Below are 17,757 nucleotides of genomic sequence, written 5' to 3' on the forward strand. Positions count from 1 at the left end.
TTCTTTGCAACTTATTTTTGTGTTTATATAATCAGTAGGAACTTTTTGTGCAATTATGAGACCCCATGTAATTTAAATAAGTACTTTAGTAATATTGTGTGTGACTTCCTTCACTCTGTTGCATGCAGCTATGTGTAGACATAGTAAGGCACATTAAAAAGCAAACTACCTGTTTACTGAAGGGACAAACAGTAGTGTTTACTTTTATGGATTAAGTTTGACATATGAGATGCTTGTGACTTGTTTTCTTTAGAGGTTTAGCCTGCCATTTCTTTTGGCCCACAGAGCAGCAGCTCAGTGAAAAGATAATGAAATTATTATTTCTGAGAAGCATGCTTTTGTTTTCTCTGTCTGTTTGTGGAACCAAGTTGTTTTTTTTTTCTTTCCATTCCCATTCTGCAGTTATACTCTTGCTTCCACAACTGCTGTTTAATATTTACAAGGCACTAGTAGGTGGTTGTCATTTCCAGTGGTACAAAACATTATTTTACAAAGCTTGTATGATTGTCATATCTAGCGGGAGCTGATAAAACACAAAAAGGTGGAGGAGAAAGGAAGGAATAGGATAGTAATTATGAAAGATTAGAAGGCTTGGAATCGTTTTGGGGTAGGCTATCTTATTACTATTTCATGTAATGTCCTGTAGTAATGCTAGTGAATATTGTCTGTAAGGGTTAGTTGAGATGATGAGTCTAATCAAGAGAATGATATTCTTCCACCTCTGTTCATGATTACTAAAGTCTGTGTTGTGGTGTCCAAATCACCATTTCAAAGGGTGGGAGAAAATAATCCTCGTAGTTATTTTGGAACAAAAGTTATCTATGATCTATGATAATTTACATTTTTTATTTTTATTTCTTTGGAGGAAGTAGATACTGACATTTCCGGAATGATGCAAGAAATACATTTTTGTGTATATTAAATGTGCTGAGGGCAAGAAAAACGTCACTATTTTGACTTCAGAGGATTTAGTCTTATAATTCGTATGCAACCTGAAAAATAATGGAATATGACAGAAGTGCTGGGTGATTTCCCTTGTGCAAGTTGTTTAAGACAAGCAAATACCTCTTGTGTTTAATTGTTAAGTCGATATCCTGTGTTAGTAAAATTTACTGAGAAGTGCTGGATATAACTGAGGTTTTTGAAATTACTGTACCTTGAGAGGGCAGTCTTATCTGTGTCTCAGGATGAAAAAACAATATACTGATGTATAAATAAGCATCCTGGTGATTTTTATAATGATGGTTTGGAGGTTTTTTTTAGTATAACTCCTTAATATTTTACAGCTACTAAATGATCAGAAATGAAATATTCTTGCTGCTGATTGCTCATCCTGGTATGATTCAAGAGGACCTTTGTTTTTATAGCTATAAAGCTATTTAGATTTCTTCTCTTCATCTAAAAGCAGTTTGTCTAGGTGTTGTCTGATAACTACATTTGAATATGGTTATTTACTCCTATTCACAAATTCCTTGTAAACAGTTGTTTTACAAATTCTTCTACAAATTCACATTCATGAGAATGAAAAAATCATAATTGGTTTGTGTTGTGAGCATCCATATGAAGTAAGTGTTCATATATTCATTCATAAGTGGATTTTTTTGGTTAATTTAAAATTAAAAATACGAAATGCGGCAGTGTTGTAAAGTTTCACATGTCTAGGTATTTTTATGGTATGATATAAATACAGCCAATTTCATAGTGGAATCATTCACAATTTATTTTGTTTTCCATCCTTACATTAGATAACAGTGTAGTAGAATACTCACAAGGAATGAAATTCTGAAATGCTGTTTGTGTTTTTATAGACAGTTATGTTTCTTCTCTCATTTCCTTGTTATTTTTTTGTCTCTTTTTAACTGTTACATATTTTTAGTGTCTTCAGTATGATTTTGCCAATATATTTTATTGTTTATAGAATGTTAGTTATATATTGATGTCATGTAAACATTTTAAGATAAAAGGAAATTGCTGGCTGATTCTGTTCTGTTCAATCACGACAGCATGACAGCATAACAAGGAGTTAAAAAGAAAATCTATTTCTGACCACTCCTGAGCATTGCATTTTACATTTGTCATTGTATGTGGGAGAAAAAATATTTTCTTGCGTCTAGCATTTACATTTTTCTACTGAGGTAAACATGTAAGACATGGATAATTTTAATGCTGAAGGTGCTACAAGTTTAAAATAATTTTGAGCCCCTTAGTTACCTGCTTATGATACTAGGCACAATGTAATTGTTAACTTTATATTCTATACTTACTTTAAAGTAAGGAGATAAATACTAAGAGAAATCTGGTTATTCTCGTGAACAGTTGTTTGTTGTGTTTTATGTTTCTCAAAGTGTTGTAGCACCCAAATTTTTATCTATTGTAGGTTTTTTTGAAAAATTACCCGATAACTGGAATCGTGATCTAGCTTTCTAGTGTTTGGATGGTTAGTCAATGGATGTCATTTTTTCTAAATTATATATGCTATTCTTGCTGTTCATATGATTGACAGAGCATGGCAGTAGTCCACCATAATTAAAAGAAAGAAAACAACTACAACGACAAACTTTGTATTTGTCTAATCATAGAATCATAGTTTATAAATAAAAACATCAGGAATATTTGTAATATTACAGTACTAATTAACTGTTTACTCAGGTAGTTAATTACAACGATGGTGGTTTGCATTTCATAATAAGACTTCAAAATTACAGCATCAGTATTGACTTGGAAATTGTTCCAAAACAGGAAATCTTCAGGGAGTGCTTAAGCCTGGCAATAAATTTAGTTAATATAAAATAGTAATTAATTTTTTGGGGTGTAATACAGTGAAATATGTATACCACTTTAATATTTCTTCTCCTTGTCCTTACATGGTAAAAACAAATATTGTAAAGGTGAAACCCCACTCTTATTCAGAATATGTATCTGAAACTATGTGATTTTCTCACTACAGAAATGTTTCGTATAGATTTATTTTGCATACTGCAGAATTATACTCGAACCACTGATAAAACTGAGACTTGGTATGCAGACTCTGCAGTACTTAAAAGACTTGTCAGCAGGTGGAGCTCAGTGCCAGAAGACTAGTTACAACTGAAAAATCAAAATTTTTCATCTTTATGTATGTTTTTAAAAATGCATATGAGACATTGAAATGTGGATGAAGAATGTATGTTCTCATCTGTCTAACATCTAAGTAATCTGGAATGATGGTTTGGTTTAGTTTTGTTCAGATTTTTTTTATTTTTTGCAAATAATAAAATACAACTGTAATGCAGGAAGACCCTAATGCATGGTCTTGAGAAGTGTGTAAGCAGGGGGAAGCTCAAGCATCATGGTATCATGGTATCACAATGGGAAGGATCTAACTATTAATGCACCATCCCAGCAGAGTGCCATGCTTAAAACTATACGCAGTGGAGTAACGGAAAATGGGTATTAGTAAGGAATTTGGAATTTCCGAATTCCCGTTTTATCTGTTGTAGCAGAATTATCCAAAAGGAAAAAAATATATAAAAGTTCACTGCTTGTCTGGTTGGTTTTACTCTCTGTCATTCCTTTTTAAAAGGTTTCAGAGATTCTATTCCCGATGATTGCTCTAAAAGTAAGATAAGCCAGCTTTTTATGAAGATTGTTGTAAAATAAAAGTAGTTATGGAAGAAAAAATATGAAATGTATGAAACAGAGCTGGAGTGCTAATTTCATTATTTGTAAAGTATTCTAAAAGTACCTTTTTATTTTCCTAATGGGGATGATTCATATTTCCATCCTTGTTTTCTAGAATTCATTCTACTTCTAATAGTATGATCAACAAACTAATAGTCTGAGTCTTCCTCTGCAGGTTTGGGTTTGTGGCAAATGTTTTCAGGATTCTCACCAAAATCGTAATTGACAAATTTAATCAATTTGTACATTTTGAGATTTTTAATATCAGGCAAATATAAAAGAGCATTTACAGGAGTTGGTTATGTGTTAAGAGATACTTCATTAAATGCATTTAAGATGGCGTATCATAAGGCACTGAAGCATAATCTGCTGAGAGATGTACCCATTACTCAAAAGGTTCTCCTTTTCCTAAACTTTCTCAGGCTATACAGTATCTTGAACAGATGCAGGGAAATGGTTAGCTTCTGAGACAGCCTGTTGCAGCAACAGCAGAAAACTCGATGGCAGAGATAATTTTTTTTTTTCTTACTGACTCAGAAGAACTGAGACATTTCTATGCTTTATAGTCCATCACCGAACAACTCCCTTGTTTATCTGCCCATGTAAATAATCCTCTTTTAGTCTGTGGTTCGTGACGTTTATATAAAACTAAGATTGTATGATGGCATGCATTACAGTGTGGTAGGGGAGCCCTTCACTGTTAGTTGTGTTTATAAACCTTGTAGACTTCCACTGTAGACTTCCAAGATTTTAAGTTTCTTGTGAACAGAAACCGGGGCAAAGTAAACCTGTGCAGCATTCTTATCATTTCTCTTATTTTTGTCTCACAGAGGAAACATTGCCAGTGCAGTCATGTTGTAGAAATTGTGCCTGTTAAGTCATAAAAGACTTGGAAATAAACAACTGTATTTGTTGGATGCCTAGACGGCTGAAGTTCAACTAAGTGATCTTTGTTTTGGACCACTTCCCAAGCTTGCTATTTGGGACCTATGTTTCTGGCTTGCAGCCAGAACTTGGAACAAAAATGCTCTAAATGTTAGATGCTTCTAGGAAGTGTGGAGGATGAACTCTTTTCCTCCTACTGGAGTAAGCTCTAGATTCTGTTTCTTCTCTTTGTAAATCTTACTTGCCATATGGACATACATCAGTGGAACAAGAATCAAAACGGAGATACTAAGGTAATGCTGAGATAAACTCAGTCATACTTGTCCCAGATGGGTATTACTGACTAGTCCAGAATTTACAAGGTGGGAGGTCAAAGCACCTCTCAAGCCTCTTTCCAGTGAACATACCTAGAAACTTCTGAAGTAAACGATTAACCCAACAATAATCTTTTCATAGAGAAAGGCTAAGAAATTAAATATTTCTTAAGGTTAGCATGTTATCTATCAAAAAGTGTTGAGCAATAACCTAGGCTTGGGGAAAGGCAAAATCAGAAGTGTGAGTGAACTTTGGGAGGAATTGAAGGAGGTGACTCTTTCAGAGTAAACAAAACTCCCAGAATATTCCAAGTACAGAATTAGTTTGCACTGTCCATATGAAGGAGAATATATGTACTTGAGATAAGTGCATATACTTCTCTTGAACTGCCAAAAAGTACTTCAAGAGCTCTTTCAGTCTTCTATGAGGAAGAAGGTCTCATCATAGTAGTGTTGCAGCCTTGCATACCCACTGGGGATTTGTTCAGTCAGAATCATCTCTGTGAATTAGGAAAGCTTCACTCAGAAGCTTCCCTTTGAACAGAAATCACGTACTGGTAATCCAGTGTATGTTTCAGTATGTGTTGGGATGTTTTCCTGTATGCTGGGAGGAAAGTAGAGATTCTCTAACAAAATTGTTACCATTGGCTTCTTGCATGTTTTTGATAGCGATGGGACTGAATTAGTGTGGTTATTAACTTCTCATAGCCTCTAGGCAACACATAGGAAATGATGTGATAGAATTTGGCTGCTCTAAATTGTCTCTCTCCTTTTTCCTTTTTTAAGTGACTGGTTAAAAACACCCTTGTTCTTAAAGGCAATTATTATGCTTCTAAAAGTCTTAAAAATCTACTATAAAATATTTATTTGAATTAGAATTTATGATTTTAATCTAGTGCCCTTTGAAGTTTATTGCCAGATTTTAAGTGTATGATTTTATGGTTTGCTTTTTGTCTTCTGCTCTTTTCTGCCTTATGGGGAAGCTCTTACCTGCTGCAGACTGAGAAACCAGAACAGCAATCTAATTCATTTTTCAGAGCACTACTCTGTAAGATACAGACCAGAACTTTTTTTTTGTTTTCCTTTTTATTTTTTTTTCTGTGGGGTAAATTAAATAGCATGTTTCAGATATAACTGATTTTTATTTATTTTTTTTATTAGGGTCATCCTGCAGTAAGACAGATGCAAAACATTTCTGGTCAACTTGAGATCCAGGTGCCAGAACATTGATACTAATGTCATTTTTAGATTGCTTATCATATCCTGCCTGCCATCAAACTGCGACTCAGGGCTGCCAGTCCCATATAGATGTCTTGGATAACTTAAGCCATAAAGAATACCACACATTAGTGTCCGAACAGGTGAAGCCCATTTTCCAGTCAACACTCTGAAGTTTTTGGCTCAAAAAAGTCTTCAATATTAGGGAAAGCAAAACTCCAATGTGAGATTTGGCAGTCACTGTAAGCCAGTCAAAATTTCCAGGATTACTTGTCTCAACTTCTTTTAGGGAGGTACAGATACAGACCCCAAGAAACTTATCTTTATTTAGCTGTTGTTTTAGGGTCGTGTGAGAAATGCAATGACATTTGCATGAAAATAATAGTAGATATCCATGAGTTTCTGAAACTAGTGTCCTCATCCTAAGAAGAAAGAAAGCTTGGACTATGACAGACAAGATGCATAGAAATGTGTAATTGCTGAGAAAAATTATTAAAAGCCTTTACTTTTGAGCTACTCCTGCACTCTAATGAATTAGTTCTATTTTTAATCATATAGCATTCCTGATTTGTGAGATTATGTGGATCAAAACCAGATTTGTTTTCTGGAAATTACTGAAGAATATTTCTGCAAGCAAAGTAATTTTTTAAATCTTATTTTTTTTTAACAAGCTTCTTAATTGCAGAAAGCAAGAGTTCATTGCCTGGGAACTAGGTTATAGATCCATACAATGCAAAAAAAAGAAAAAAAAAGGAATTAAGGATAGATTAAGAATGACTTGCCTACCTTTAAGTTTTCCTTAGTTTTGCTTGGTACCTTTAGTAAAAGACATTTGCTAGAAAAGAAAATGAAGTATATGTCCTCTTCCAAAATGTGTTATAATTCTTTCAATTGTAGAGAAAGCAGGGGAGGTTATTCTGTGGAAAAAAGTTCAAAACTAACATCTGTTAGATGCCGAGTCTAGATCATCTCTTTTTTAGGTCCTTCTAACTGGTCCTTTGGTTCCTAATCAACATTTATTTGAGCAATAAAGTTTTTATTCAAGTAATTTCTTTTCTATTAACCCTTTTAGGAAGTTATTTAAACCAGTTGGAACAGATATGTCATTTGATTTCTTATTAACATTTGACAGCTTTATTAAATTTCATAAAAATTACATTTTGAGAGAAATTAGATTAATGATGTTTCCTGTCTCACTGTATCACAGGAACTTGTTGTATATGTGAATCAAATTACAGGGAAAAAGTTTCCTGGATTTCTTTCTCTGAGATTCAGTTACACTTTAAAATGTCCTTGCATAGGCAATATCCAGAGATAGCAAAGGAAGTGAGTGCTAAAAGGTTATTAGGTTGCAGCAAGGGCCAGCTGCTCAAAGAGGAGGTGTGATCCAGGAGAATGACCCCAGGCTGGGAAACGCTGTCACTGATGATGTGCCATCCCACAGGGTATGAGCACAGTGGCAGATGTTAACAGGGTCTGTGGGCAGCTCCAGAGACAGTAAAACAATAAATCAGGATGAGATTCCAACTAGGAGTCCAGTTAGGAGCAAAAGGAGAAGGAGTCAGCGACAGGGATGAAGAGAAGGCTATAATGTGGGTCCTAAGTCTGTCTAGGATACAGGACCAAACATAGGACTGGAGAAAGCTACAATACGCGTATGAAGGATCCATCCAGGAGGCAGGACTGGAGACAAAGCTGGAGACTGGTAACTGTTGTAGAGCTCAGGGCAGGGCTCGATGCTCTTGGCAGAGCTGAAATGGGGCTGGTGGAAATATGAGCAGGGATGATGTGAATCTCCAAGTGAAGCTGGTCAGGGCTACTGTAACCTATTGGTGCCCTCAGGACCTTAACATTAATGTTGTGGTAGATGCTTACTTTCTTGCTAAATGACATAACTGCTTTAATTTGTTGCTGTATAGATGAGAAAAGGGAGCCAACTTAACAATTTCAAGATGCATATGCTGTTTTACAGGTTGTCACTGTCAGTATAGTTCCGTGAGAGAGACTATTTCTGTGAAGACTGTGGCTTTGCCTTAATCAACGCATGTTGCCACAGTGATGTGTTGGTGCTAAATCAAAGCATAAATAGAAAAATACAGGATACAGGTGATATAGCCTGAGAATTTAAAGAATTGAGAACTGTATCTGCAAATGTTTGGTCTTGATGGGCCTCATAATTGTTTTATTTCCAGATCTTGGTTTCACGTAATAATATGAAATAAAATCACTCAGTGTTTGGGTTGGTATATTATTCACAGGCATATAATGGGATATGAGGAGGCAGGGGTTGTTGTTCATGGTTTAGAAATCATGGAAACACCTGAGAAGGGTCTGGTAGGAAATTGAGCCCATGCTCACAAAAAGAAGTTGGGATCAGTAGCTCATCTGAAGTGCATCTGTATCAGTGCATGCAGTACGAGCAACAAACAGGGAGAGCTTGAAGCCATGATGTGCCAGGAAAACTATGACACAGTGGCTCTGACAGAAGCATAGTGGGATGCCTTACACGACTGGAGTGTTCATAATCAATGGCTACAAGCTCTTCAGGAGGGCTAGACAGGGAAGGAGAGGCAGTGGAGTGGCCCCATATGTTAGGAACTGTTACGAATTCTCAGAACGTCCGTATAGTGACAATGGGGGCAATGCCAATAAAGCTGCTATTGCTATGTGAGTCTGCTATAGATCTCCCAGCCAGAGCAGTGAGGTGGATGAAGGGTTCTGTAAGCACTGGGGAGAAAACTCGCAGTCACTTGATGATGTTCTCATCAGACACTTCGATTTCCCACATACCTGCTGGAAATATAATGCAGCAGAGAGGGAACAATCTGGGAGGTTCCTGGAATGTGTGGGTGATAACTTCCTCACACAGCTGGTATGTGAACTGACCAGGGAAGGTGCCCTGCTGGACCTCCGCTTGGTGAAGAGAGAAGGTCTTCTGGAGGATGGGGCAGTTGGAGGCGGTATAGGGAAGAGTGACCATGAAATGATTAAGTTCTCTATTCTTAGAGATGTTAGGAGGGGGGACAGCAAAACTGTCGCTTCGGACTTATGAAGGGCAGACTTTGACTCATTGGATAGAGTCCCTTGGGAATCAGTTTTGAAGGATATAGGAATCCAGGAAGGCTGCACACTTCTTAAGGGGGAAGTCTTAAAGGCACAGGAGCGGGTCATCCACACGAGCCATAAGACGAGCCTGACTGAATAGGGAGATTTGACTGAAAATCAAGGAAGAAAAGAGAGTTTTATGGCCACTCATAACGAGTACAAGAACATTGTTAGGTTATGCAGGGAGATAATTAGAAGATCCGAAGCCCAGCTAGTTCCTTCAGTTGTCTGTCCATGTCTTCTTTGGATATAAAATGCTGAATGCTAAAGAGATGCAATCCTCATTAGAAAATCCCCTTTTAGAGGAACCTTTAGTTAAGGACAGGTGAAACTCTAGTTTTGGTATCTCTAGGAAGAAAACCTCAAACTATCCTCCTAATTGGCTCCTTACCTTTGCTCTGTATTCCCTGTATTTTTCTGGAACATCTTTTGACTAGCCTCCATGGCAATAATAATTTGCGTGCTTGTAGCTCATACTGTAATTTTTCTCTTTGTTTCCTTCTAATGCCTTTCTTACAAACTGCCAGACAGATTTGCTGTATGGGATCATTTGGTCAGGATACTGATGCTGTTGGAGCCAGTGAGACCAGAGGAGCTTCATCTGTGCAGATCAGGAATGAAGGATTGAGAATGGTTAATGCTTTGTACCTTGCTGAAATGTGGCTTGGCTTCCTGTCTGGAATTTTTGAGGTCTGAAATAAGCAGAACACAAGTTTTTGCTAGTAATGGGACAAGGATAACGGTATGTGTTTCTCAGTATGCAAGATGTGTAAGTATACACAGATTTCTGGCAAGCCTATTACTATTATTTTAAGTTTGTGGTTCACAGGGGTAATTTCCAGTTCTAGGTGGCATTCTGTGGCATGTACACGTGGCATTCACCAACATGCATGTGGTAGCTGGGGGTGATCTTCATCACTTCTGTACTTCAGCTACCGACAGATGCAGAGACAACTAGAAATTGAGGATTTTTTGACTATTACGTGCAACACTATTTTCAGCATCCAGATGCTCACATAAAAATACCTTGAAGTTGTATTTGTATCAGTTTAATCTGATGAGTTCATTGTGGTTCACTGATGCATAGTTTGGTACTTCGGCTGCTTGCACTGTAAAGATGTTCATGCCTCGTGCGAAATGTAGCTTAGAGATTCTACATGCATGTTTTTGCATGTTTATTAGCCTTTACAGCTGTTCTTCACCAAATTTTTCCTCTGTTACAATTGCCGTATTTTTTTCATGACTGTTTTGAACATAGGTCAACAAGGATGACTATAACTCTTTTTCTTAGGTCGGTGATTGTAGTGAAGTGCTATTTGTCCTTAAGTAATATTTATCAGTTCAAAGGGTTAGTTGTTAACTTTTCTAAATGTTATCCATTGGCCATCTAAAACTTCACCATTCAGCTGAAGAAGTGCTGTTACAGAATATTGTTATTTGTTAACAAGTGCTGAAACAATCTCTCTGCCTTTATACTTTTTGTGGAAAAATCAGTATATGGAAACTTTAGGACACGGAATTAATTTTTGACACTTTTTGACACTAGTGGAAGAAAACCAATCACTTAATGTTTTATTGCACACACAGAATGACAGAATGTCAGGGCTTGGACGGCACCTCGAAAGATCCTCTAGTCCAGCCCCCCTGCCAGACCAGGATCACCTGGAATAGGTCACACAGGAACGTGTCCAGGCGGGTTTTGAATGTCTCCAGAGAAGGAGACTCCACAACCTCCCTGGGCAACCTGTGCCAGTGCTCTGTCACCCTCACACTGAAAAAATTTTTCCTGATGTTCACTTGTTTATGTAAATTTACGTAAAATAGAGATTAAGGTTTCCGAGTGCTAGTAATGCAACATAACACGTGGGTATTTAAAAGAAATCTATTTCTTCCATTACCTTATCAAGATTTTTTTTTCTAGCTCAGATTTTGGGTTTTGTTTTTGGTTTTTTTTAGCTTGAAAGAGGGATGGTGAGATCAATCTGTGTGTGCACGTGTATCCGTGCATATAAGAAGTTTTAAAACAAATTTCATATTGAAGAGTTAATTGCTTCAAATGACAACTGTAGCGTTGATTACAACTCTAGGACAGCAGTTCTAGCACTACTGTATTTCTTCTATAGAATTTGGGTTCTACATGGTTGAAACTATTTTGACTGGAATTATGTAGCAATAAAATATTGAATAAAACTAGCCTCTGCATCAAAAATGCTCCTAAGAATTGTTAATTTTAAATGATTTGTGGATGCATGTCCATTTCTAACTAATAACACACGTGTTTTTTGTAGCCTTCTGACAAACTGTAATGTTAAAATAACACAAATGTCAAATTTCCTTGTAGCTGCTTGTTTTACAATCTCCCTTTTTTTTTCCTAATATTTTGAGAGTTATGTTGTTTTTAAATTTATGGTTATATTCTTGAAATTTCAACTCACATTCATGAAATCTCACTGATTACTTATTCTGATGTTGTTAGTATATTTAACTACTAAACCATAAATGCTGGTTTCTGGGCTAAAAATTATATCTGGCTTAGGAAGATGAGAAAGTTTGGAAACAGAGAGAGTGTTTGAAGAAATGTAATACATTTGCATTTGATTTATGTCTTTTACCTCATATCCATTCTTGACTGTGGTTCAGGTTGTTTCAGTCACTTTGCTGGAACAATGGCAGTAGTTCATTCACTGCTCTTTGGCTTGTTGTGATTCTTGGTTTTCTCGAGCAGCAGCACAGCTTGAGTGCTGAGCAAGATGTCGTGGCAGATGGTGACTTTGACCAGCAACTAATTATCATCTTGCTTTTTGCATGGTAAACTGCCAGAGGATGCGAAAAGATGTAGGTTTTCTTGTATATATATATTCAGAGATTTCTTATGCTAATGTGGCAGTAACAGCCAAGAAGGAGGATTATGTTATGAGCAAGTATTTTCCTATATATAGCAAGTGCTTTAGAGACTGAAATTTGATAATTCTTGATTACTTGAAACTAGTAAAGTGCTAGTGTAGGAATTGACAAAATGTTTATACATTCAGTTAATAGTAGCATCATTGATTAATAACAGTGCTCTTGAAATCAGTGAAACAATTCCTATCTGAACATTACATACTGGCCTGTGGTTTCAGTAGGACAGAAGACTCCACTTTCCATGTTACGTTTCCTCAGTTACGTAAGGTAATGGTACTTACACTTAATTTTTCAAAAATATGTATTCATTCTAAATTTGACTCTAAGCTTTCAGAAGTCTGAGCTGGGTTGTTAAATTGCCTTTTTTGTAATCAGTTCTCCTTTATTTGGCATCATTATGCAGTCAGTGGGTGGAGGTTTATTATGACTTAGTGGTATGTAGATACACTCACTAAGTAAAGCAGGAATTCCATACTGAATTTCAGAGGCTTCTCTATCTAATTTGCAAAAACCTTTGTATGGCTACTTTTTCCTTCCACAAAAGTAGCTACTGGATAAGATCTCAGTGTGATAGCTTAGGTGCAGTGCATTTAGTCATTTTCTTCCCTAGAGCACAGTTGACATTCTTGATGATAATTAGATGAAATCAAAATCCTGGGTTTTTTTAAAAAAGCGCTGTATAGTATATAATAATTAAAATGTACCATGTCCCTGGAAACATTATTGGTACTCTCTGTTAAGAGGTACTCTACTTCCTTAAAGACCTTTAATATGCATTTGTGCATTTGAAAGGTTTACTAATCATTTCATAAATGAAGATGACATTTCCTTGACATTTCATACAGAGGTTGAAAAATTGGTCCTCTGAAACTCTAATTAAAATGGAAAACATAGTGCAGACAAACATACATTCTGTTCTGATAGTCATTCAAAAAGAAAGCAAAGGGTCAACAACAGTATTCATGCTCCTTTTTAAAAAATAATTTAATTATGTACAGTGTTTGCTGAAATTTGAGGTTTTCCTGAGTAAAATATACCAAAGCCTCTCCTGATTTTGTCTTCACAAATAGTTCACCAATCTCTTGGTTGATGCTTGCTCTTATTGCTATTTCCCTGTAAAAAAAAAAAAATTGCTTCCTAGCCTGTGTTACACTTTCAAGATTCCAATATTTGAGTAGTTGTAGAATCATAGAATCGTAGAATGGCCTAAGCTGGAAGAGACCTTAGAGATCATTTTAATCCAGCCTCCCTGTTGCCACGGACGCCACCTGTCAACTAGATCAGGCAACACATGGGGACCGAACGGGAATCGAACCCGTGACCTTAGCATTGTAATTACATTTGGAAATAAAGCAAACATTTTCTGACAAAAAGTTGTCTGAATTCCTTGACTTGCTATAGATTATACATATTATTTCAAACAGTATTTATTTTAAAATAGCAGCATTGTGTTATATAATTACATTCCTGCAGACCAGATTGTAGTAACAGTGCTTGGTTTCATGTACATCAGTAATGAACTCTGAGTTACCACTCAAAATAAGGCCTAAATATTCCTGATGGTACCAGGTCGCTATCTACTTAGTGGTCAAAACCAACAAAATATGCTAGAAATTTTCAGGAATGGAACAGAGAAGGAAACATTACATCACTGTATGTGTTAATGTGCACCTGCTTCCCAAATTAAGTGCAGAATAAATTAAATTGAAAGACTTCTCAGGGAGGCCATCTGGTCACACTTCTTGCTCAGAGCAGGGTCATCTTTGCTGTTAAATCAGGCTGCACAGTGTCTTGTTGCAGTTGAGGTTTTAGCAGCTCCAGTGATGCAATTCTCTCTCAGCAGCCTGCTTCAGTGTATGGTCACCGTCCTCACTGTGGGTTTTTTTGTTTTCACTGTATTAACTGAAATTTTTCTTGATGCAAATTGTCTATCCCTGCTTGTCCTTTTACTGTGTGTCACCTTGAGGAATCTGACTCCATGTAGCCACTTTTATTTTCAGCTCCCTAAATTACAAAATTGGTTTAGGAGAATTCAGAAAGGCAAAATAATGCTCAGATATATGAAGGAGTTTTTGCAGAGTTAATGAATAGGTAGATAAGGCTTTTGAGACATGAAAAAGCAGGCTGAAGGGAAATGTGGTAAAAGTGTATGCAATGTGGTGCGAGATGTGGAGAAAGTGAATAGAGAATAACGGTTGTTCAGTGTTTCTTCAGAACCAAAAAATGGCGACCATCATATAACCACAGTAGGCACATGATTCAAAACAATCACACAAACTTGTTCTTAAAAATCCCAGTAATTAAGTTGTGCAACTGATTGCTGCAGCAATGGGTTATATAATCACAGAATCACAGAATGTCAAGGGTTGGAAGGGACCTCGACGGATCATCTAGTCCAGCCCCCCTGCCAGAGCAGGATCACCTACAGTAGGTCACATAGGAATGTGTCCAGGAGGATTTTGAAAGTCTCCAGAGAAGGAGACTCCACAACCTCCCTGGGCAGCCTGTGCCAGTGCTCTGTCACCCTCACAGTGAAAAAGGTTTTCGTCATATTGTGGTGGAACTTCCTATGTTCTAACTCAAACCCATTATTTCTTTTTCTATTACTGGGCACCACTGAAAAGAGATTCTCTCCTTCCTCATGACCCCCACCCTTCAGATATTTGTATATGTTAGTAAAGTCCCCTCTCAGCCATCTCCTCTCAAGGCCAAACAGCCCCAGTTCTCTTAGTCTCTCTTCACAGGAGAGATGTTCAAGTTCTTTAATCATCCTCGTAGCTCACTGTTGGACTCTCTCCAGTAGGTCCTTGTCTCTTGAATTGGGGAGCCCAAAAGTGGACACAGTATTCCAGTGTGATCTCCCCAGGAGAGAGTAGAGGGGGAGGAGAACCTGCGTAGACCTGCTGGACACACTTTTCTTAATGCACCCCCGGCTCCCATTGGCCCTCTTGACTCTTGGGCACGTTGCTGTCCCATGGACAACTCACTGCCCACTGGGACTCCAAGGTCTTTCTCCATGGGGCTGCTTTCCAGCAGGATGACCCCTAATCTCTACTGGGCCTGGTGTTATTTCTCCCCAAATGCAAGACTCTACACTTGTCCTTATTGAACTTCACCTTTACCCAGCTCTCCAGCCTGTCTAGATCTCTCTGGATGGCAGCACAACCTTCCTGTGTGTCAGCCACCCCTCCCAGTTTTGTATCACCAGTGAATTTGCTGAGGGTGCACTCTGTCCCCACATCCAGGTCGTTGATGAAGATATTGAACAAAACTGGACCCATCACTGATCCCTGGGGAGCACCATTGGCCACAGGCCTCCAACTTGACTCTGTGCTGCTGATCACAAACCTCTGAATTCCGTAGCTGAGCCAATTTGCAGTCTACCTCATGGTCCAATCATCTATCCCACATTTCTTGAGTTTTCCCACGAGGATATTACAGGTGACAGTATCAAAAGCCTTATTGAAGTCAAGGTATATGACATCCACTGCTCCTCCTTCATCAACTCATTTGGTCACGTCCTTGCAGAAGGCTATCAGATTAGTCGGCAAGATTTCCCCTTAGTAAATCCATGCTGGCTACTCCTGATCACCTTGTTTTCTTCCATTTGGTTAGAGATGGCCTTCAGAATGAACTGCTCCATCACCTTTCTAGGGATGGAGGTGAGGCTGTCTGGCCTGTAGTTGCCAGGGTCCTCCATTTTGTCCTTTTTGAAGACTGGAGTGATACTGGCTTTTTTCCAGTCCTCCGGCCCCTCTCCCATTCCGCATGATCTTTCAAATATGATGGAGAGCGGCTCAGCCGCAACATCAACCAATTCTCTCAGCACACGTGGATGCACCCTGTTGGGGCCCAAGGATTTGTGTGGTTTTAGTTTTTGTAATAGTTCTCTAAGGAAATCCTCACTGACCAGTAGAGAATCATCCTCACTCCAGTTTTGCTCCCTTACTTCCAGTGACTGTAATTCCTGGGAGTTGGCCTTAGGAGTTAAGACTGAGGTAAAGAAGGCACTCAGCAGTACTGCCATCTCTGCGTCCTCTGTTATCATATCTCCTGCCTCATTTAGCAGTGGACCCGCTTTTTCCCTAGTCTTTCTCAGTGATGTATTTGAAGAAGTTTTTCTTGTTTTCTTTCACTTCCTTAGCCAGACTAAATTCCAAGAGAGCCTTGGCCTTTCTTGTTGAATCTCTGCATACTCTGGCCTCATTTCTATAATCCTCCTAATTAACCAGATCCTTTTTCCACTTACTGTAAATTTCTCTCTTCTATTTGATTTTTTCCAGGAGCTCCTTGCCTAACCATGCAGGTCTCCTGCCTCCTCTACTTGATTTTCTTTTTTTCAGAATGCATTTATCTTAAGTCTGGTGTAGGTAGAGTTTGAATGCTGACTAGCTCTCTTGTGCCCCCCTGACTTCTAGAATCCTAGCCCATGGGATACTACTAAGTGTATCTCTGAAGAGGACAAAGTTAGTCCTCTTGAAGTCCAGGGTCAAAATTTTTCTTACTTTTTTTCCTTCCCTAACAATACTGAACTCTAACATATCATGGTCGCTATATCCAAGACTGCCTCCAACCTTAACATCTGCCACCAGACCTTTGTTTGTTAATACAAGGTTCAGTATCACACCTCTCCTCGTTGATTCTTCAAGAACCTGAAGTAGAAAGTTATCATCAAGACACTGCAGGAACCTTTTGGACTAATCATGCTTCTCTGTGTGATCCTTTCAATTAATATCACGGTGACTGAAGTCACCCATAAGCACCAGGGCACATGATCTTGAGGCTACTTCCAGCTGCCTGTAGAAGGCCTCATCAACAACCTCTTCCTGGTTAGGTGGTCTGTAGTAGACAGCCACACAATATCACCCATATTTGTGCGCCCCTTAATTCTTACCCATAAGCACTCAACACCCTCGTCCTCTCCCACTTTGTTACACTCAATACATTCTAGTTGCTTACTCACGTACAGAGCAACTCCACCACCATGCCTCGTTGGTCTGTCTTTCCCAAAAAGCACATATCCATCCATGACCACATTCAGTCATGTGAGCTATCCCACCACGTCTCTGTAATCCCAATGAGATCATAGCTCTTCAACTGCATTCAGATTTCTAGTTCATCCTGCTTATTCCCCATGCTTCTTGCATTGGTGTACAGACACTTTAGAGGCTTAATTGAGGAGCATCTGTTATCACTGCTCATGCTGTGTGTGTTGCTGTGGATGCACGTGAGCTGGGCTATTGTTTTCACCCCTAACCCTGACATACTTCCCCCTGGCTCGCCTGTAGTGAGCCTGGTTTTACCTCCTTCCCCCTTCGAACCTAGTTTAAAGCCTTTTCAATCAGTCCTTCCGGATCAAAATCAATTTATATAGATTCAGAAAGCGGATTAAAAATATATAGAAGGAAAATCCTTCCGTGACTGTTAGATGTAGAAACATCACTTTTTACACTGCTAAAGCAGATCTTATACCATAGATCTTCAGAGGACATATATATGCTCTGAACAATTGTCATTTTCCTTTTCTTACAGGCTGTTAGGCCACTAGCATGGCCTGGGATGTTTCTTTGATCTAAGAAAATATAGCTATTCTTAAATTTCACACCAACAAGTCTTGTTTTTCAGCCTCCTCCAGCAGGTCAGAAACTGGAACATTAATTTACATCTGACA

The 17,757-nt window shown here is 38.1% G+C and overlaps 1 protein-coding gene across 1 annotated transcript in view; it reads left to right on the top strand.

Annotated features, from left to right (window-relative positions):
* Nucleotides 1-17,757, top strand: part of FES (FES proto-oncogene, tyrosine kinase) — a 171,933-nt gene that overhangs the window by 55,718 nt on the left and 98,458 nt on the right. The gene's annotated exons all lie outside the window — the stretch shown is intronic.

The sequence above is a fragment of the Apaloderma vittatum genome, unplaced genomic scaffold, assembly GCF_000703405.1.
Source record: "Apaloderma vittatum isolate BGI_N311 unplaced genomic scaffold, ASM70340v1 scaffold3562, whole genome shotgun sequence".
Classification (NCBI taxonomy): domain Eukaryota; kingdom Metazoa; phylum Chordata; class Aves; order Trogoniformes; family Trogonidae; genus Apaloderma; species Apaloderma vittatum.